The 22,666-nt window shown below is 37.8% G+C and overlaps 1 protein-coding gene across 2 annotated transcripts in view; it reads left to right on the top strand.

The window, feature by feature from the left end:
- Window positions 1-2,064: 2,064 nt before the first annotated feature.
- Window positions 2,065-22,666, top strand: part of LOC129235469 (thyroid transcription factor 1) — a 99,051-nt gene continuing 78,449 nt past the window's right edge. Inside the window, exons 1-2 of one of the 2 annotated variants that reach the window (XM_054869335.1) lie at window positions 2,065-2,129; window positions 2,428-2,590. The gene's annotated coding sequence lies outside the window, so the exon portion shown is untranslated. Of the gene's footprint in view, window positions 2,130-2,218; window positions 2,591-22,666 lie in introns of both variants that reach the window. The other variant, XM_054869334.1, reaches the window with a different exon arrangement.

Here is a 22,666-nt window from a genome sequence, read left to right as displayed (position 1 = left end):
TTTAGAGTAATGCTTGTGTCCTCTACCTCTCGCTGAAGATCAAGCTCCGAGCCTTGTCTTGCACAATCATCCTCTCTTTTATTTCCCTCGAATCAAGGGTGGCTGGGAACCCAACAAAGTGTGATGTTGTGTTTTTGGATAAGCGAGAGTGACCTCCTACATTCTTTAAGGGATTAGGGGTAGTTAGAATTAAAAAAAAATAAAATTTTTAGTTTTAGTTTTTTTATTTTCTTAAATACGACAAATACTTTTCGAGTTATTGAACCATTAACAAAGGGCGCTCCGGAGCGTTTTTGTTTTTTAACTGGTGATCACTGTAATTTGAAACCGCTTGGTAGATGTCAATAAAATTTATACTGCTTTTGAAAAACATGAAAAGCTCGAGCCTGATCGAAGGTTTTTTTTTTTAATTTCGATTTTTTAAACAATTAATTGTCGGTCGTTGAAGCCGCCATGTTAACTTTAAAAAAACAAGCTTCGAACAGGCATAAGATTATCTATTAATAAAACTAATTTCTCTTGTCCGATTGATTTTAGATGAATCTCCAAGGACTTGTGATGATCACCCCAAGGGGCTTCTGGAGAAACGGGCTCCACACAAACAGCGATAACTTTTACTACAATAATTTTTTTTTTTGAAATTGTGCTAAAGTCTAGTTGAAAAATAATGCATTAATGGTATGTTATTATTGTATTATTTTTTGTAAAATAAAGCAATTGACTAGCATAAAAAAATGATTGAAAATCATCATTTTGTCGTGCCTCTGATTACCCTAACCCCTTAACACATCTTGAACTGATGCGCGTTGAGGGACGTGCCTTGATCGCTGTATGACTATCAACAAAAATAGTTAGGCTTGCCGCTTTTGCAGCTCTGTCTAAAGCGTAGATCTTTGCTTGGAAGACGCTATACCCGTCTGGAAGTCTAAAGGAGCAATTTAAGAATAACTGTTCCGAGTACACTCCCAATCCATCTTTGAGCCGTCAGTATAAACATGTTGACCAGTATCATCTGCTATGACTGTGGTCTGCCAATCCAGCCACAAAAGATCTTTTAAGTAGTTTATTTTAGGTAAATCATTATTATTATTTATTTATTCGATCTTCAACGTTTTTGAATAGACCAGTCTTGAATAATAATACATAACTTGAATTTTTTTTAATTCGAAATCAGTGGTACTGCTTTAAAGAAGTTTCTATTTCATAAGATAATACAAAGCTACCTACACAACTGCAACGATGTTGGTTGTAAACTTTTAAAATATGCAAGTAATTTTTATATAAAAATAAAAGAGAATATATAAACAACCTTTTGTTAGACTAGAAATTTACTTCAATCAGACCAGTGACTAAAAAATGTCATGTATTGTTAAACTGTGTGAAAATGCCATACTTAGCAATTATTATCATTCTTCTATATGTACATATTTGAAAATAAGAGGAAAGGAATTGTACCACTTATTTGTTGTCATAGTACATTTAATGTAATACCTAATATGAATGCCTACATACATACCACAGCATGCATATATATTTACATGCATTTGTGCACTAAGTGTCCAACCATATGTATATTTATTCAATACGTTCGTGCTAACATGCTTTAAATACAAAAAAAAAACGTTTGTTATGAATGTAAGTAAGATAGAGACCAAACGATACAAAGGTCTAATATATTGTAGTACTACACTCGTCCTGTTGCCGTATATGTAGTGGTATATGTTATATGGGGATTGTTCCAACAGGCTACAGCAACCGCTTTACACTGGGGTGGTTATCAACTGAACTTGCCATTTAAGTAAATGACGCTTGGATTGGATATAGCACAGCCTATCACAAGCCTTTGGCGATTTCATGCATGTTTCAGTGTTAGAGCAAGCGAGAAAGAGGACATGCGGCTGTTATGTATATGTTAGATTGAATGAGCACAAAAAAAAGCTACAATAAGGTGAAAGAAAAAAATACGTTCCGTTGGCTGTCCAACCAAAATGCAGCGTTTACCTTTAATAGAAAAACTTATTCGAGGGCTATCCAGAAGCCATCTGAGAAGCACTCGTCAGTGCTGTTCAGACCTCTTGTTTCATTTGACGGATTCGTGTCGAGTGGATATTCATAATAAATTCACTGATGTGGGTTCTTCTTCTATGTGCCTAATACAACAATTGTTTTATACGAGTTTTTTCTGTACTGTAATTAGTATTATCAACTATTTTTACAGCTTTAATTTAGCGATATTAATAGTGTTTTTGTAAACATGCTTTTAATAGACGTAAATACTATTTAATTGCACACATTGAGAAAAGTGTATTAGCAAATATTGATTTCCATACTTATAAAGATCGAGTATTGTTCTTTTGGAACTAAAATTTTATTACATAAATAAAAACAAATATTTTATTTAATATAATTATTTATACTTATACAAAGTGTTATTATACGAAAGCAAGTGAAAGTGTTGTGCGATTTCGTTATTCATATTGAATTTAAAGAAGGAGAATTATTTCATAAAAACTTTGTGGTCACATAAGAAAAAAAAAGAAAAACCAAACACAACTCCTGAGTGTGGACTTCACGGAGTCGAGTCTATAAGGTAAATGTTTTATGCATATTCTTAAATTGTGTTCCATATTTTCGGAAGGTTTTTCGTTACCAAAACTGAACTATTTCCAAAATTTATTTCCATATTCAATTTATTTCCTAAATGTGTTCCACATTAAATTTATTTCCTAAACGCTTAAGTGATTATGAAGACAATTTGGTGAGTCTTCTGCGGATACGAGTTTGCTTGGGCCCGCTAGGTGCCGCTGACTCTAGATATTTATATGTATATACCTTACATATGATCCGATTCAGAAAATACTTGGTACGAATGCACATATATTAACTGTCTTAAAAGACATTTTTTATTTTGGGAAAAATTTACTGGTGAGGAGCCGCTGTGGCCGGGTTATTCCAAAACCTTCATTTATGTTCCGATTTGGTTTGTACTCGGAATATGTCTCAATTACTTAAGAGAAATGGGCCCGTTAGGTGGCGCGTTGGTCGAGATATTCCGCAAAATCGTATTTATTACTCGAAATATATTTTTCTCTTCTTCTTGAACGGCGCAATAACCGATTACGAGATTTTGGCCGAGTTTCACAAAGCGCACCAGTCGTTTCTTTTTTGTGCTAACCAGAGACAATTGGACATACCAAGTTAAATATATATTAGTCACTTAAAAAAGATGTTTAAAAAAAAATCATATTTATGGTGTTTGGTGCATGATCGTGATCGAGCTATTCTGAAGAAATTTGCGATACAGGTCGTATTCGGAATTTACATTTATTTCATAAGAAATCGTACTAACTGTCCAATTCATTAAAGCACGAAGGGTTTCGTTTATATGCCCCCATAAAACCTCCAAGAAAATGAAATTCTTTGCCGACTCTAGTCTCAATTGGGAAACATGCATATGTATGTATGTATGCGTTTTGAGCCGAGTAGGTTTGGGTGAGTAAAAAGGAAGCTTTATACCTCGTATACTCTTTACTCGTATACATTTTTTGAATATGATTGAATATTTTTGAATTATAACTCCCAGAAATATAAAATGATTAAAAATTGATCTTCAAGTCAAAATGAACATAATCAGTATCCGTAGTTGTAAGACTCCCTTTGCGATCTCTATGAAAGTGCCATGTCGGATGAATTTACTTCCACGGACATACAAAAAGTGAATTCCGTTATTATTGAATTATATGAATTATTGTGAATTTGGGTTTATAGTAAACGGAAGCCCGTTTTGGTGGGAACATCCCAAAAAATATATGCGCGAAACCCCATTTTTCTTAACCAAAAAAGTCCTTTAAGAATAATACTAATTCATTTATTTATAAGGCAATTAAACATTTATATTATATACATATAAATACTCATATTAAAATAAAATTAAAAATATTTTACTCTAGAGGTGCTGCATTCGACTTAGAAATAATAGGTTTACGTAGGCAAGATAAGACCAGATACGAATTGAGTTCATGGGATAGGGGATAGAATCAGGGCCGTAGAGAGCATATCCGGGCCCCGGGGGAAAATTGCAAATGCGGGCCCTTTCCAATTATGTCTAATTCGTATAATTCGAATTACTCTCGAGTCCGGGCCCCTCTGAAAACTCCGGGCCCGGGGGAAAAAGTACCCCCTCTCGTCGGGCCTGGATAGAATAAAGATATAATGAAAAATTGTGTTCGACAGAAAATGTGTTGCCTTCCTTATGATAACAAAAAACATTTATATATCTGGCAGAGCCGCCGGAAACACCTTATATTAAATTATAAATATAAATTTATTAAGCCGGCGGCATGATTGCCATTCGGAAGTGTGTTGGTTCGAATCTCCGTATATGAAAAACCAAAATGATAGAAAGAAGGTAAGAACTGTAAGACTGTAGGCCCCTCCATTTGTAGAACAACATAAGCACGCACACCACAAATAGGAGGAGGAGCTCGATCAAACACTCAAAAAGGGTGTAATACAATATATACAGCGTACTCTCTTCTAACGGACACCTCCCTTAAGCGGACACCTCCCATTAACGGACTCTTTTTCAGTACATACCACAAATCCTTAACCCTCCGTTGGAAACCTTTTTCAAAACCTTCGGTTAGGCACGAGGGCCTGGCCTGTTTTTGGGCTTGTTCGAGAATCCTTTGTAAAAGGTTATATCCATAAATAAATAGAAAATTAAATTTTAGAAAGCTGTCTGGAAGCTCAAGTCGTTAGAAATAATAGAAATATATAAAATTTACGTCCAAAGTCGAAAAAGCCAGTCTGGCCAGACCCGGATGTCCAACGGATTGTTAAGAATTTTAAAAAATTTTTTCTCTTGAGCGGACAATTCTGTCATACCACATTAACCCTTCCATAACATATTATTAACTTTTTTTACACTTTTCTCATAAGCGGCCAGCTCCTATAGGCGGTCAAATTTTGCAGCCCCTTAGGTGTCCGCTTAAGAGCGAGTGCACTATATAAATACATATTTAAATATATATATATGTATGTACATATATATTAGTTACATATGCTAAAATAACTTCTCTGCTCGCTAGCGAATTCCGTTGCTCACCAACCAGAAAATTTGTGTGTGAAAGCAACAACAGTTTAGTGATGGTCAAGCGACAATAGCCCCTTAGCTCATAGGCGATATGCGTAGGCCAGGGCTGCCAGGTATAAGCAGGAATATTTGTTTATTATATATTTTGCATACCTTAGGCGAGATGCTGCGAAAAGCAATTGAATTACAAGTGATGCGGAGCAACGCGCTTAGCTTTTGGCCGTCCTGCGACGGGATCAAACCTTTTTGTATACTTTCAGGTAGGACGCTTCGAAAAGCAATGGGATTACTTAACAGTTTGGCAAAAACAAAACTAGTAAAAAATGCAGTGTAGCTAAATCATATGCAACGTTAGATCCATGGCACACTTTTTGTTTTATTCGTTACTCGCTAGGTGGTTAGTCGAAAGCAGCTAAAATAATAACAGCCGTTTCCGATTCGCCATGCGTTAGCGAGTGGCGAATTACTAAAGCAGTTGGCATAAATAAACATACGTTGGTGGCACTGGAAGAGAAAGCATTTAATGAATGCTAGTAATAAAAAAGGAGTTGGTGGATAAGTGTTACATACAGGCCCGTGCGCAGATCCTCAGACTTAGGGGGGTCCAACTTTTGTTGCAGTCTGATATAACTTTGCTTGTGTTTATAAATCTATGACAAAGAACACGCTTAAGTCACAGTTTTGGATATGATGAATCATTGATTGGTGATAAAGATAAATAATAATCAAAAAACGATTGAAATTAATTTATTATAATATGCTTTATAATAACTCATCAATGTTCTCATGATTTATTTGTATACTCGTATAATTTGTTTTGTTCTCTGTACATCTAATCGATCTATCTCATTAGCTATTATCAGATTTTATAGAAGTAATTGAACATATTGGAGGATGGTTCCATGTGTAGAAGTCCACGCAAGTGGGGAAAGTTACTGATCGCCATTCACTTGGGAATGGCCAGGACGATTCTTCTGCATATGGTTCAAGCAGCTCACAACGGCCGGGATTAGCCCACGTATCCTCTGGGTAGCTTCCGAACACCCGTTCGGGAGTGAGCTAAAGTGAGAAGGCGAAACATTCCAGGATAGCTGGTTGTGCGTTGGGTTTGGGACCCGCCACTTAAAAATCCCCCCCCAATGAAAACTTTAAAAAAGCCTCGGATGAGACCTCCCTATACTGATGACGACCCCTGCAAACGAACTAAGGATTATGATTTGAGGGCATGCACCTGGAATGTCCGGTCCCTTAATGGGGAAGGTGCCTCTGCCCGGCTGGTTGATGTCCTCGTGAGAGTAAAGGCTGACATCACTGCCATCCAAGAGATGCGATGGACGGGGCAAGGAAAGAAAACCATAGGACCTTGCGACGTCTACTACAGCTGCCACGTAAAGGAGCGCAAATTCGGTGTCGGATTTGTTGTGGGAGAGAGACTTCGTCGCCAAGTACTGTCGTTCACTCCGGTGGACGAGCGTCTCGCAACAATCCGCATCAAAGCACGTTTTTTTAACGTATCGCTAATTTGCGCCCACGCCCCGACGGAAGAGAAGGACGATGCGACCAAAGATTCTTTCTATGAGCGCCTGGAACGTTCCTATGAGCGCTGCCCCCGCCACGACATAAAAATCGTGCTTGGCGACTTCAACGCCAGGGTGGGCAAGGAGGGAATTTTTGGTCCCACAGTCGGAAAATTCAGCCTGCACAACGAAACATCCGGTAACGGACAGAGGCTGATCGACTTCGCCGGGGCCCGAAACATGGTAGTCTGCAGCACCAGATTCCAGCATAAGAAGATTCACCAAGCCACCTGGCTGTCTCCTGATCGAAAAACACTAAACCAGATCGATCATGTTGTGATAGATGGAAGACACGCTTCTAGTGTATTAGATGTACGTACGATCCGAGGACCCAACATTGACTCGGATCACTACCTTGTTGCAGCCAAACTGCGCACACGCCTCTGTGCAGCAAAAAACGTGCATCTCCCTACGCAAAGAATGTTCGACATCGAAAAGCTGCAATCACAACAGACAGCCAGAAGATTCGCCACTCGACTCTCACTCCTGCTCTCGGAGAGCACTGCCCAACAAACCGGCATCCACGAACAATGGAGCAACATTTCTCGTTCTCTACGTACCGCCGCCGAAGAAGAAATCGGACTCCGGCGAGCCCGAAAAAACAATTGGTACGACGAGGAATGTCATGCTGCCGCAGAAATAAAGGATGCCGCCTATAGAGCCACGCTGCGATCGGGCGCAACGCGAGCCATGTGGGATCGCTACAGAGAGCTGAAAAAGGAAGAGAGACGTATTATCCGAAAGAAGAAACGAGAGGCCGAAATACGTGAGTGCGAAGAGCTTGAGATGCTGGCCAACAGGAACAACGCCCGAAAATTCTACCAGAAAGTTCGGCGGCTTACAGAAGGTTTCAAGACCGGGGCGTTTTCCTGTAAGAACAAAGACGGCGAACTGGTGACTGACGTACAGAGCAATCTTAAATTATGGAGGGAACACTTCTCGAACCTATTGAACAGTGACAGCTGCGCATGTCACCGAGAAAGTGAAGATCCCGATACCCCAATCGTTGACGACGGAATTGTCGTTCCGCTACCCGATCATGACGAGGTGAGAATAGCGATAATGCGGCTAAAAAACAACAAAGCCGCGGGCGCCGACGGACTACCGGGTGAGCTATTCAAACATGGCGGCGAGGAGCTGGTAAGGTGCATGCATCAGCTTCTATGCAAAATATGGTCGGATGAAAACATGCCTGCCGATTGGAATTTAAGTGTGCTCTGCCCAATCCATAAGAAGGGCGATCCTGCAATTTGTGCCAATTACCGCGGGATTAGTCTTCTAAATATCGCCTATAAGGTTCTAGCGAGCGTATTGTGTGAAAGGCTGAAGCCCACCGTCAACCAACTGATTGGACCTTATCAGTGTGGCTTCAGACCTGGAAAGTCTACCATCGACCAAATATTCTCAATACGCCAAATCTTGGAAAAGACCCATGAAAGGAGAATCGACACACACCACCTTTTCGTCGATTTCAAAGCTGCATTCGACAGTACGGAAAGGAGTTACCTGTATGCCGCGATGTCTGAATTTGGTATCCCCGCAAAACTAATACGGCTATGTAAGATGACGTTGCTCAACACCAGTAGCGCCGTCAGAATTGGGAAGGACCTCTCCGAGCCGTTTGATACCAAACGAGGTTTCAGACAGGGTGACTCGCTGTCGTGTGACTTCTTTAATCTGATGTTGGAGAGCATCGTACGAGCCGCAGAACTTAATCGCTCAGGCACAATTTTTTATAAGAGCGTACAATTGTTGGCGTATGCCGATGATATTGACATCATCGGCCTTAACAACCGCGCTGTTAGTTCTGCCTTCTCCAAACTGGATAAAGAGGCAAAGCGAATGGGTTTGGTGGTGAACGAGGACAAAACGAAGTACCTCCTGTCTTCAAACAAACAGTCGGCGCACTCGCGTATCGGCACCCACGTCACTGTAGACAGTTATAATTTCGAGGTTGTAAAAGACTTCGTCTATTTAGGAACCAGCATTAACACCGATAACAATGTCAGCCTTGAAATCCAACGTAGAATCTCTCTTGCCAACAAGTGCTACTTCGGACTAAGTAGGCAACTGAGCAGTAAAGTCCTCTCTCGACGAACAAAACTAACACTCTACAAGACTCTCATCATGCCCGTCCTAACATATGGCGCAGAAGCTTGGACGATGACAACATCCGATGAAGCGACGCTTGGAGTGTTCGAGAGAAAGATTCTGCGTAAGATTTTTGGACCTTTGCACGTTGGCAACGGCGAATATCGCAGACGATGGAACGATGAGCTGTATGAGCTTTACGACGACATAGACATAGCGCAGCGAATAAAGATCCAGCGGCTACGTTGGCTGGGTCATGTCGTCCGAATGGATACAAACGCTCCGGCTTTGAAAGTATTCGATGCGGTACCAGCTGGTGGTAGCAGAGGAAGAGGGCGGCCTCCACTGCGTTGGAAAGATCAGGTGGAGAAGGACTTGGCTTCACTTGGTGTGTCCAACTGGCGCCGGTTAGCACGAGAAAGAAACGACTGGCGCGCTTTGTTAAACTCGGCCAAAATCGCGTAAGCGGTTATAGCGCCAATTAAGAAGAAGAAGAATTGAACATATACTATATATTTATTACTATTTGAGTGCCTATTTTTTCATATCGATTCATGTCAAAAATTTTTTTAAAACTTCGTCTGGGGGGAGGTTTGAAAAGAGGCGCCGTCTTGCTGGAACCAAATATTGTGGCTTCAATTTCCGCCATCCGACAGGAAAAAGTCCTTTATCATAGCGCGGTAGCGTTCAACATTAACTGTTACATTGGCACCAGCCTCGTTTTTGAAGAAATATGGGCCGATGATTTCTCCAGCCCATAGGCCGCACCAAACTGTTGTTTTCAATGGATGTAGTAGCTGTTCTTGAATGGCTTCAGGTTACTCTTCAGCCCAAATATGACAATTTTGCTTATAGGCGTAGCCGTTAAGCCGAAAATGGGCCCCAACGCTGAACAAACTTCGTGTCCCAAGAGCTCAACGGCTGAAATTATGACATTTTGGAAAATGAACCGGCTTCAAATCTTGAGCTAGTTGTTTTTTTAGTCCTATAAGTTAGGTCAAGTTGTTGAGACCGGTGCCGAAGCGGTTCTTCGGCAAAACTCCCATTTACTGTCGCAATATTCTCTTTACTTCGGACCTTACATGGTCTAAACGGTCGAGTATCATCTAATAATGTAAAATAATTCGTAATTTTGTCAATAAGCCAAAAATGGGTCTCATCGCTAATCGCGCGATGAAGACTTTTCACAGAGCGTCGATTTTCGTAATACGCTTGTACGCTTTGTAGACGTTGTTGAGGCGTAGGTCTTCCCATGATGAAATGTCAATGAATACTGAGAAAATTATGATCCCAGGGTGATCAGCCCTTTATTTATTTTTTGAATATGATATGTCCGCGCAGCTACGAGTTACATACATGGTCCATTCGACCAATTCAATGAATTGATTGTTAAGCGAGCTGAATGGCAAGCTGCACCGTCTATTGTAACCAAATGTTTTCTATGTTTAGCTGATTAATTTTTTAATTCTCAGCAGCTAAAAAAAATACGCGATACTCGTCATTTATTGCAGTAGTAATTTCCAAGTATGTAGATGAATATCTTTTCGAAAAATTAATATTTGATTTCTTGGATGCAATGCATGCAGCTTCAGCTATATAGAACTTCAACGATACCTAAGTGGAAAACTTCTGTTTATGACACCTCCAAAATACTTAATTCTGATATTAATTTGTATTTACATGTTGGTTTTTAGACAGAGTGCAGGCAATTTTTTGTCTTCGAGCAAGCAGCGGGTGGTGGATACGGACGTAGAAGGTTGGGCAGTAGGCTCTGTACAATCTTATAAAAATTGCAAAACCAAATCCATCACCGACAAGGTGAGGAGGCGCCGCCTTTCAGTAAGCATTTAGCCCAAAATAGTGTCTGTCTTGTAGCAAACGGCTATCCGTCATGCGGCTAAGGACCCTAGGCTAACAACTTATCGTTGAGCAAATTGCACGCAAAACCGGCGCGGCAGCAACTAATAATAATAATAACTCTGAACTAGCACTGGCGAGTTATTAGAATACTTAGCGGTGGGCCCCTTATCTTGCACTTAACTGGGATCTATGAGCCATTATTCGTCAAATTATCATTCCATGGTCATTATCCTTGTTGATATTTGCGATACTTTCTTAAATCAAAGAACTGAAATGGTTTTATCTGCATCAATGTATAAAATCCAACAGCTTGCCATAAATTGGCTGTTCTATCATACTTTAAATATCTTTTTTATTAATTTTAAAACCACCTTTAAAAAATGCACGAACTTATGGACTGACCTGATAGTTTTATTATAAGACTCTTTATAAGAATTTTTGTTGCAATATATTTATAGGACTAATCGTATTCGTTGACACATTTTGCGCGTTGTGTTCATAAATCATCGCACTATCAATTGTTTCAGAACACTTTCCGCGAAGTGGTAATTTGAGCCGTAGGAACAAAAAAGGCACACGAATGCTTGTCAGGTGAAGTTAGCTGTAAGTTGACACCCGACGGCTGTATTCAGCAAAGTGAGAACGGAGCGTGTGCGGTGGCACTTACTTGTCCTCCGTAATAAAGGCTAATTATTAAAATTGTATACTTTTTTGTAATCTTATTGACTCACGCATTTTTTAACGCAATTCTTCATTTCCGAAACTTATATACGTATACATACCTAATTAATCATCCATCCAATTTTGTTTTTGAATAACTTTTTTATTTAATAAAAAAAAAATATTTTGAGCGATTTATCTTTACGCGCTCTATTGCTTGTCTGTTTGTATACTGCAGCTGCCTAGTTCATAAGTGTCAAATATGATTGACGTACGACGTCATTTGCAAACATTTGAGTTCTTCCGATAGGGTAGTGCATATTATTGGCGCATACATACGTCTTTTGTTGAGTGTTTGGCCGAGCTCCTCCTCCAGTTTGTTGTGTTCGTCTTGATGCTGTTTCAGAAATGGAGAAAACTACAGTTTTATGCCGCTTTCGAACGGCAGATGGTTTTTTATGAGAAGCTTTTCTGTCGCTAAAATGCTCTTGTGGGTTGACCATTGATATTGAACCTTGAATATCATTTGGGCATTCGATGCTTCGAACCTGGGCTATACCAAAAGTCACGCACAAGCCCGTTCCGAACTTAATATAACTAAATAAGTTAGTTTGAGGCCATTCGGCACTTTTTTCAAAAAAATAGTTGCTAGAAAAAGTTTGTTCTCAAATTGCCAATTTTCTGCCTTTACTTTCTCTAAATGCCTTGGCCCTGTCTGTCCCCTGTCGTATCCCTTTGGTAAGGAGATCGTAGGTATATCCCTCTCAACCTACAAACTGCGTGGTATAAGTAACAGCCAACACGAGATGGGTTGATTGTCTGTAATGTAATGCTAGAAAAAGAATGTGGCCAAAATGGGACGTCAGGCGCTACTTAATCGGTTAAGGGAAAACGTCTCTATGTTAGTTGCTTTGATCACAGCCCGCTGTCTCCTAGGTTAACATGCTTAAAGATTCAATTTACCTCATTTTGACCATTGAAGATGCTGCTAGAATGAGGAGGATTAAGAGTTTGTTAGACATTTTTTTTGCCACTGACCTACATAACATGCCACTAGGTTTAGATGCTTTGACTCAACGTACTTAAATGATACTGATGAACTTAGGGATATAAATGGCAGCCACACCAATGGGCTTGCAGTTAAAACAAATTGGTTTAACGGGCAGAAGCAGGAAAACTGCTACTGTTGGCTTAAAGACGGACTGAGAGTTCTAACTACTACTACTACTAACTACTACCTGGTATCTATCTGTCTCCATTGAATTTATTGGATTAATCTTCTGTAAAGTGACTTCCGGATATGGAATATAGTCCTCGTTTTTGTTTATTTATTTAAAATATAGAAAATATTGCATTTTTTACTAAAAACATTTTTTGAGCTTTGTAACAAATCAGTGAAAGCTAAATTGAAATTAGTATAAGAAAAATCAGGAGAATAAATTCTTAAAATATCCTCTGCGGGATATTAAAATAAATGCGTTCGAGTACGAAAGGCGATCCAACATCACGACTTACTACGATAAAAACCAAATTCAGCGAGAGTAAAATGCTTCTATTGTGTCCCGATTTAAGGTTAACGAGCATGCGTCTGGCATTATAAGAGGGAACTGAACCAAACAACTTTTAGGTTTCTTTCGGGTCTACTGATGTTGTACACCAACTTAGTGGTCGCCGTAGCCGAGTGAGTTGGTGCGGGAATACCATTCGAGAGCGCGTAGGGGCGAGTCTCCGTGCATGAAGCAGCAAAATCATAGAAAGAGTTTTTTCTAATAACGGTCGTCGCCTCGGCAAACCTCCGAGTGTTTTTCTCGTTCCTAGTCTATCGTAGAGGACTTAAAATTGTAGGTCCCTCCATTTTTGGAACAACATCAAGACGCACACCACAAATAGGGGGAGGAGCTCGGCCAAATACCTAACAGAAGTGTACGCGCCAATCTTTTTTTATTCCAAAATAGAACTTACAAATGACGTAAAAGGCAATTCGTATTCAGGTAAAGCAGATATTATACGGATTAGTGAATGAATAAGAATCTAGAGTCAAACGTCACACCCAGATGAGAAATTTCTCCAATTATGGTTAAACTAGACCCACTTACATGTTATGAAGCAGGTAATAAGGGAACGAAATTTGGAGATTGAGATATGAAAACGCTTTTTTATATTTGAATTTCACCCTTAATTTATGGGGTGAAATTTTTTATCCTATGCACAGTACATACATATATGCAGAGGTGGTAGTAAATTTGACACCATTTTCTCTCTTTTAATTAAATAGAAGTTTTTGTGTTATATGTTAATGAATAAACCAATCTATTTAAATAAACCAATCGAAATTAACTCCAATTACATTAGTAAGAAAGAAAATATTTAAAACTTTTTGTAGTACTCTGGAAAATTGGTAGTACATTTCAACAGGCTTTTTATACACATAAAAATAGAGATAAAACAGGGAGTTTAAAATTTACTACCACGCCGTAAGTTAAAGGATAATCTATTTTTGCTACACCAAGCGAAAACTTTGTCAATACGAGTATCTGATGGTAAATTGAATGTGTATAAGTGCATTTAAATGCATTGTAGATTTTAATCAACGTACAAAAGGGATTCTGAGGAGTTAAAACAAGCCTTTATGTCATTGATAAAGATTCCAAATAATAGGTAACCCAAAATACTTCCCTCGACACGCCAGATGGCGCAATTAATGTATGGAAAAACACATTGTCTACCACCACCACGCAATGGCGGATAGTGAGGCATGATTACAACCACAAAAATGGAAATTAAGATTAAATGACGTACATGTATCTTTATCAAACGATTTCGAAAAGTCAATCGCCGAAGTATCAATTTGAGCTATTAAAAGTAGTTGATCTACCAGTCACGAAGCCGCACTGTTTAACAGTAAAAATCCGATTAATTACAAAACGTTTAACAATAAAAAATAAATAATTGGCGCGTACACTTCTGTTAGGTGTTTAGCCGAACTCCTCCTCCTATCTGTTGTTCCGCAAATGGAGGGACCTACTGTTTTAAATCGACTCCGAACGGTAGATATTTCATTTATGAGGAGCTTTTTCATGACAGAGATACATACACTTGAAGGTAAGCCATTGCCGGCCGAGGGACGACCGCTAATAGAAAAAACGTTTTCTATTATTTTGCTGTTTCATGCACGAACCTACACACTCCCGAATGGTAGTCACGCACAACACGCACGTTCAACAATAATCTGAAAATAGGCGCTTCTAAAAATAGGAGTAAAGTGCATCTCCTTCCATGCTTCAATAAACCCGCTCCGGTTGAGAGGTGCATTGAAAGTCAATAACAGTGGATAAGCAAAATCAGGGGCGCGAGGCTATAAAAATTTGCAAAAAGATTAATAGCCTTGAGGGGTTATATACAGTTAGAAGGCCGAAAAAGAGCGAATTTTCTAGATTTTTTTCTCAGCAAATTGTTAAATTTATTGATCTAAAAATTTATACACGTATTATGTTATCTCTTAACTGTATTTTAAGACTTAGTATTGTAAAAATATTTATTTAGAAAGGAGCTACAGCTGATCTCCGGGAGCTCCTCTCCAAAAAGACGTTTTGCGGTGAGCGCTATATCTCTGAATTGGATCCTCTGAAAGTAAAAAACCAAACAGATTTCGTTAAAGTAATGTTTAATCTAGTAATTAATCGAAGGAATAAGCGAAATAAATTTTTTTGACAAAACGACGGTTTCTCAAAAAAAAAAAAATCGATTTGAGACCAAAATTTCGGCCTTAAATTGTTTATAGAAAAAAATTTATTGGTGAGAAAAAATCTCCGATTAATTACTAAAAATATATTTAAGAAGTTCGTGTTAAAATTTGAGACTAATCGGTTTAGCCAATTAAAACACCATTTTGAAAAAAACTCGTTTAAAGGTTGAAAATCACTTCTTCGAAAATATTCACAGGAACGATATTAAAGTTTCTGTATGTATTCTTAAATATATGTACCTTAATAAAAAAAATCGAGTTTTTGAAAATTCTAACTGCATATAAGAAGAATGGGCTTTAGCCCAGGTTTTTTGATTTGGCGTAACTGATATAAGTTCTGAAACGTCGTAAAAATGAAGAGACAAGAAAGCGAAAGATATTAAAATCGTGCAGAGAAAAAAAAACGTATTTTAATTTAATTTATCAGCTTTCAAATCACTTTTTGAATTGCATTTTATTTTAATGCTACAAGGAGCAAAATCTGTTTCCGCTTTAAACTTAAAAGAATTAGAAAGGTTTCCTTCTTTTTTTCTGAACGAAGCCTGATTGCAATCAAAATTCTATTGTATTTACTGAGTAAGTTCAACACATCTATTATAAACTAATAAAAATCGTTCTAAAATTTTTTTTTATTTTTCTCACCGAATCTTTTTACAATAAAATCAAAATGCCTACAGCTATCAAATACTAATTAGGTGTGCAAGCTAAATTGTATGTGAAGGATGTAATTTAAGGCTTGATTGCCTCAACTAATTGGTCTGTTTGAAAATAACGCAGGTCTACTCATACGTGAGGTTTTTAGTGCAGCTAATTCATGAATGATAGATTACAAGATTGCGACATCCGTGAGAGTATTTCAAGCTGTGACGCAACAATCGGCAAACAGGAAAGCTAACGGCGTAGTAAAAGAGATTCGCTAGCTAATAACAATAAAAATTAAAAACTTATTAGCTGAATGTACCCAAGGATGATAGATTACAAGATTGCTTCCACCATGAAAGTAAATCTGGCTGTGACGTAACAATAAAAAACTAGAAAGAGAACGGCGTTGTAGGGAAACTTCGCTCATGAATAATAATAAGTGATAAACAATGCAACAATAAAATGAATACAAATATTATCACGTCAGTAAACCAGCTAATCCTGCCAAATTCACTGAGAGCAGGACAGCGATTCACGGCTGTCATCACCTCTGTATTCTTTACACTGCGGATTCTGTCAAATACAATGCAAGCAGCATTGCGGTTAAAGATGGGCGTACACTTGTGCATTTTTCTTCTTCTTCTCTGATTGGCGCATTCTTGTATTATATCATTCTTGGCCATCTTCTGTAATCCCTCCACCTCTAATTGTATTTACTCGCCCTTTTCACACATTTCCTTGTCCGCCTGTTTTTTGATTGCCGCTGATACCATAATTGCTGTTAAAGCATATTCGCTTTGTGCTAATATTTCACCTCTTAGTAGCAATTAACTGTTGTTAGTAATACCTCCTCACCGGTATCTAGGCTGTCTTCTGTATTTTTCCTGCATTGCAGGCTATCCAACTGCAACGCTCGCGAACAATCTGACCGCAAACTCTAGGAGTAGTGGAAAGCCGATCCCTGCACTTCTACAGCCTCATTTCCTTAAAAATGTCAAATAAGAAAGGCGATAAAAAAATTATTCGCGTGTTGTTGGTTCCAGTGCAAATGCTAAACTAAAAGTTACTGTTCAAATGAAGTGGATTCATTCAGCATCGTTTTTCTTTTGATGACATAAATTTTAAATAAATAATTGGCGCTTACATTTCTGTTAGGTGTTTAGGCGAGCTCTTCCTCGTGTTTGTGGTGTGATGTTGCTTCACAAATGGAGGCACCTACAGTTTTAAGCCGGATCGGAACGGCAAATCTTTTAAAATAGTGGAGTCCTTAATAGAGGTAAATTTCAAAATGGGTGTTGCAGAAAATCGCTTATAAGTTGAAGAACCTTGAAGTCTGGTCTGCTATTGCGACAGTGCGCCCATTTTGATTTTTCCAACGTAAAAACTACCATCCAGCCATAGTCGCTTAGTTCTCGCCCAAATTTATTTTTCTAAATGCTGCTCAAAAGCGTGCAATATTTATTTTCTAAACATTTCTGGGATGAGAATGAAATCGGATGACGTTTACAGTATACAATGTAAACTGGTTTTTTATAGGGAGCCCATTTATCGTAATACTAACAAATGTTAATAATATAGTGGAATTATGCATTTTTTATAGATAAATAATTTGGCAAATTAACTGAGTCGCACATTAGATCTAGTTTTGATTGCGCAAAATATTCAGCGAATGCTTATTAAGTGTCTTCCGCCGATCTCGCCGGCTCATAGCCATTATGCCCAACAACTTAGAGAATAGGCTCCACAAGAAGCTTAAGTTGACAAATAGTCCTCGTCATTTTACTTTATACAAAGATAATTTGCAAAATTTAAAAAATTGCAGTGAAAAATTAATAGGACTAAAGGTTGCACAAATTATTTATTCATAATTATGAGTTGTGCATTAAAAGTAGTCAAAAAGTTTTCTGGAACTTTACCAAATTAGGGAAATCGCGGTAGAACAATCGGAAATCTTACTTTTTGTTTCCAATACCAGTCAGCCAAAAGAATAGAGGATGCGGCTTATTCATTTGCTAAGTCTCTTAGCTATAAGTCTATGCCTGTTCTTTTGATTGTTCGTCTCTTACAGTTAAGTAGCGTTGAAGAGCGTATCGTATCCTTGAAACCCTCTACAGAAACCGATGCTGATGGTATGTTCTTTATATTGCCCAAAAAATATAATGGCTTTGCCGAGGCTCTAATATTATATTCGGACGAAAATTTAATACCGTAATTATCGGTGTTAAATGTATTATCTGGAAATTCACTTGATTTAGCAAGATTTCGCCATATACAAATATGACTTGATTTTCTCGTCAACGAGCGGGCTAAAACTTAATCCACATGAAATTCTTCTGTTTGTGAAAAAATCCATTACGGCCGATCCTGACAATCACCGAATGCCAAACAATTAAAACCAAACGAAAGAAAGCGAAATAATTTGTTGATGATTTGATTTAATTATCTCTGCCGCTGGATGAACTTCTATGTGGTCCCTATAAAGACCACCTTTGAGGGAAACCCAGTGGTTCGAAAGCATTTAAATACTCCCTTAATTGAATTTTGTTCATTGGGAATTTATTTAAACGGCCACAAAGATCTCTTGACCTCATGGAAAAACTCAATTAAAATGCAGCAAACAGTGTTTTTACCGATTTCGTACACATTTGCTATTGTACGGTATGCCGCCGAAGAACCAACCACGTACAAACAAACTCAATTCGTTTTTTCAATGTGCTATAATTGTTTTGCCATTGTAGCCGAATAGGTTGGTACGTGGCTATCATTCGGAATCAAGAGAGAACGTAGGTTCGAATCTCGGTGAAACACCAAAATGAAGAAAAAGTTTTTTCTAATAGCGGTTCCCACTCGGCAGGCAACGGCAAACTTCCGAGTGTATTTTTGCGATGAAAAAGCTCCTCATAAAAAATATCTGCTGTTCAGAGTCCGCTTGAAACTGTAGGTCCCTCCATTAGTGGAACAACATCAAGATGCACGCTACAAATAGGAGGAGGAGCTCGGCCAAACGCCCAAAAAGGGTATACGTGACATTTATCTATATATAATTGTTTTGCAGCAGTAGGTGTTTCTCTTCTCCCATATTACCAAATTTTTGAACTATGAAAATTTTTGAAGATGAAGGCTTCATTCGGAAACTATTTTTAAAAGATGCATCTGAATTCCACTGGCAATCAACTTTCCAGTGCATTTGATCACGAATCTTATTATGTGCAATAGTTATTTTAAATAAACTAAGAACATTTGTATTCAAATGTGTAAATATTTGTCCAAATTTACTTTGTTGAATTTGATTCACATGCGCTACCTATTTTGTGCATCGTTTCATTCCTTGGCGCTTAATATCAAATAATTCCTCCATTATTTGAAATGAGTGGAGAATATTTAAAAACAATAATTAAACTTTTATTACTATATACGAAATTTTAAAATTTTTCGCAATATTGAAAAACAATACGAAACAAGCAAGAAGCAATGAGTCAGAAACAGCTGTTGTATAATTCTCTAGCGGCAATGTGAATAGTCCAGATCAACGAAGAGATTAATTTTATTTTGAGGAGATTAAATATTGGTCTGAACAAGATATTAGATACCCAATAAATCATTTTCATCTGAAGTACTTATCGATGGGTGGAAAAAGCAATAGCACAATTTCTAAAGATGGCAATACGAATGACTTTAATAATTACACAGGCCTACAAAATTGACTTATTTTTAATATGAGCCTGATTTCCGATGTAACTTCGTGCGCTAACACGTCAGATTTTTAAAAGAAGTAGCGGTAAAAACACGTTTTTTCAAAAATATGGTTTCACTGAAGGTAGATCTACAGCCACTAAATGAGGTTTATTCACCGATCATTGTTAAACGACCTTCAAATCCGGACATCAACTGGATACTGTATATCTGGTTTTACGACGGCTTTTGACAGGGCCCTTCAAAAATCTTTCTCTCTCAGTTGTCAAGTATAAGCCTCCTCTCACATTTCTTACACTGGATCGAATCTCTGCCTCTTTAAATTTCTGCCTCTTAACTTATGGTGTGAAAACAATTGCTTGCTTTTCTTCTTTCTGTGTGGCTATGTGAAAAGTATGAAATACGAGGGGTGCCTTTTATGTGTCGGGATTTGGCAACCCTGGTGTTGCAATCTGGCAACTGACAGCTGTATCGCAAAGTTTGACATTTTTTGGCTTTTACGTACTCAGAACGTTTTGAAATACCAGCGCTATTTGTGTTGTTTACAGTAACTTAAAAGATTCATCTCGGTCCAAAAATGAAATTAAATCGTGAACATTTTCCTGCGATTATTTTTTACAACTTTCGACGTGGATTAACTCAGCAACATTGCATGGATGAACCTAATTCATTTGTTGACGATGAAGCTCCATCAAGGACCAGTGTTTATCGATGGTATGGTGAATTCGATCATGGTCGTAGTTCACTCCAAGACGAATTTCGTGAAGGTCGTCCTAAATCAGTTGTTGTTCCGAAAACCATTGATGCTGTGCGCGAACTGATATTGCAAGATCGTCATGTGACCTATCGTGAGATTGAGACAATCTTAGGCATTAGTGGGACCAGCATATATTCACTATTGTATAAACATTTGACTGTCGAAAAAATTTATTCCCGTTGGATCCCACACAATTTGTCAATCGCTCAAAAAATTCTCGTGTCGATTGGTCGAAGGAAATGCTCAAAAAATACGATCGCGGGGCTTCGAAACACGTCTATGACATCGTAACAGGTGATGAATCATGGATTTACGCGTATGAGCCCGAAAGTAAACAGCAGTCGACTGTATGGGTGTTTCAAGATGAGCCAAATCCAACAAAAGTTGTTCGCGCACGAAGCACTTCCAAGCAAATGGTCGCCTCTTTTTTCGGAAAAACTGGACATGTCGCAACCGTACCACTAGAACAACGGAGAACAGTAAATTCTGAGTGGTACACAACCATTTGTTTGCCAGTTGTCTTCCAAGAAATTAGGAAAACCAATCGCCAAAGACGGATCACTCTTCACCAGGACAATGCGAGCTCTCACGCATCGGCTCAAACAACTGCACTTTTGAGCACCCAAAACATCGAATTAATGGGTCATCCGCCGTATAGTCCTGACTTGGCACCGAATGACTTCTTTTTATTCCCGTACGTAAAAAACAAACTGAGAGGTCAACGTTTTTCGACACCTGAAGAAGCGGTTGTGGCATTCAGAATGCATGTTTTGGAGGTACCTCATTCAGAGTGGCAAAAGTGCTTCGAAAATTGGTTCAAACATATGCAAAAGTGTATAGATCTTCATGGAGAATATTTTGAAAAACAATAAAGTGATTTTCGATGATTAAAATTTGTTTTTGTTCTCTAATCCCGACATATAAAAGGCACCCCTCGTAAGCTCAAAACGATTCCGAAACTGAAAAATGAAATCATATGCGTTATAAACGATGTACAGCTCGAACTATACTAAAAAGTTGTTCGGGGAGTTATGGTGGGCATTATGTTTTATGCATAAATGTAAACTAAAAAATCGTAGACTGAAAAACATAATAAAAAAACGACACATTTTGTTGTGGTCTTCTATTAGAAAAGAAAATTTGTGTTCTTAATGAATCACTTTGTAAGCTAATATTCAAAAGTTTTCAAAATTAAGACCAACTATTTATTTTTGTTAGTAAAACGCAACACTTTTAAAATACATACGAAATATTTTCAGTAACCGCCCTTGTCGATATGCACTAAACTGTTATATAGTATAAAAAAAGAAATTTAAATTGTATAACAGGCTACCCTTTCTCTGCCACTGGCATTTCATTTGATTTTGCTCAGTGGTGCTGTGCAAGTGTGCGAAAGAAGAAAACTACAATACAAGGAAATGGAGAAATTCGGCATTAGCCGATAGGCAAAAATTTAAACGAATTAACTGATGAATTTAATTAATTAGTTAATTTTGTTTGCAGACACTGGAATGGAATATCACCATCCAAAATATTTGAATGAAACATGCCATAAACAACAATGGAGGCAGAGCAGAGTTTCGTGTGAAACTTTTTGAATGAAGGAATTTTTTGGTAAAAGTGATTTAAAAAATAGAATTCTGCATTTTCTACTGATACTTCTTAACGAACGTATTAAAAGACTTTTTATAAATATTCTTATTAAAGGCTAAAATAAAAATGTTAGAAGTTTAATTGAAAACTTCTTTCTTGGGAATACTATTTGAAAATACACGTTTACAAATATAAAACAAACATTTCAGAATTTCATTTAAAAATACTTGTTGCCAAATAGAAAACGAACGACTTTTTGAAAAAGTTTGTATTAAACATTGTATTTACTATATTTTATTCTGTTTTTTTTGCTTTGGAAATATCCGCTTTATTTTGTCTTCTTATTGAAATTTCTCTAAAAAATATCTGTGAGCGTGCTTGGTTAGCCTATGTCATAGCGGGAATGGAACCTTAGCTACTGGGTTAGCTCCTTTATGTTTCTATTTATTTGAGCTTTCATTCTCATAAGATTTGTTAGCGCATATCAGTGTGGTGCGGCTAAAAAACTAAAAAAAAATTCATTCAGTCTTGTGGCTCTGTAACTCGCGGAGTAGCTCTTATTATAACAGCTTGATGCGACGCGGTCGCGCAGCCGTCCTGCGTGTACTACTACATGCACACCATATATGACATCAAATTGTTATTCAAGAGTATATACAAAAATTGCATTTTTTATCGCTGTATGAATAGAAAATTACAAAGAGGGAAAACGACACTTAAAGCCAACGTTTGTTGCTCACTTACACATGACTAGGCAATTGTCGAAATGCTCTCAATTGTAAAATACATAAAGTACAGAATCGCTCTAATTTGGGATAAGACAATGACGTAATGCACAGAAGGATAATTTACACATATGTACTCAGGCATGTATGATAGAGAATGCTCGCAAAAGTACCCTATTGCTGAGGTTATATATAGTATGAATGCGCTTGTAAGTATGCAATGAAATG

Source organism: Anastrepha obliqua, chromosome 1, assembly GCF_027943255.1.
Source record: "Anastrepha obliqua isolate idAnaObli1 chromosome 1, idAnaObli1_1.0, whole genome shotgun sequence".
NCBI classification, from domain to species: domain Eukaryota; kingdom Metazoa; phylum Arthropoda; class Insecta; order Diptera; family Tephritidae; genus Anastrepha; species Anastrepha obliqua.
This window is presented reverse-complemented; position numbering and strand designations above follow the sequence as displayed.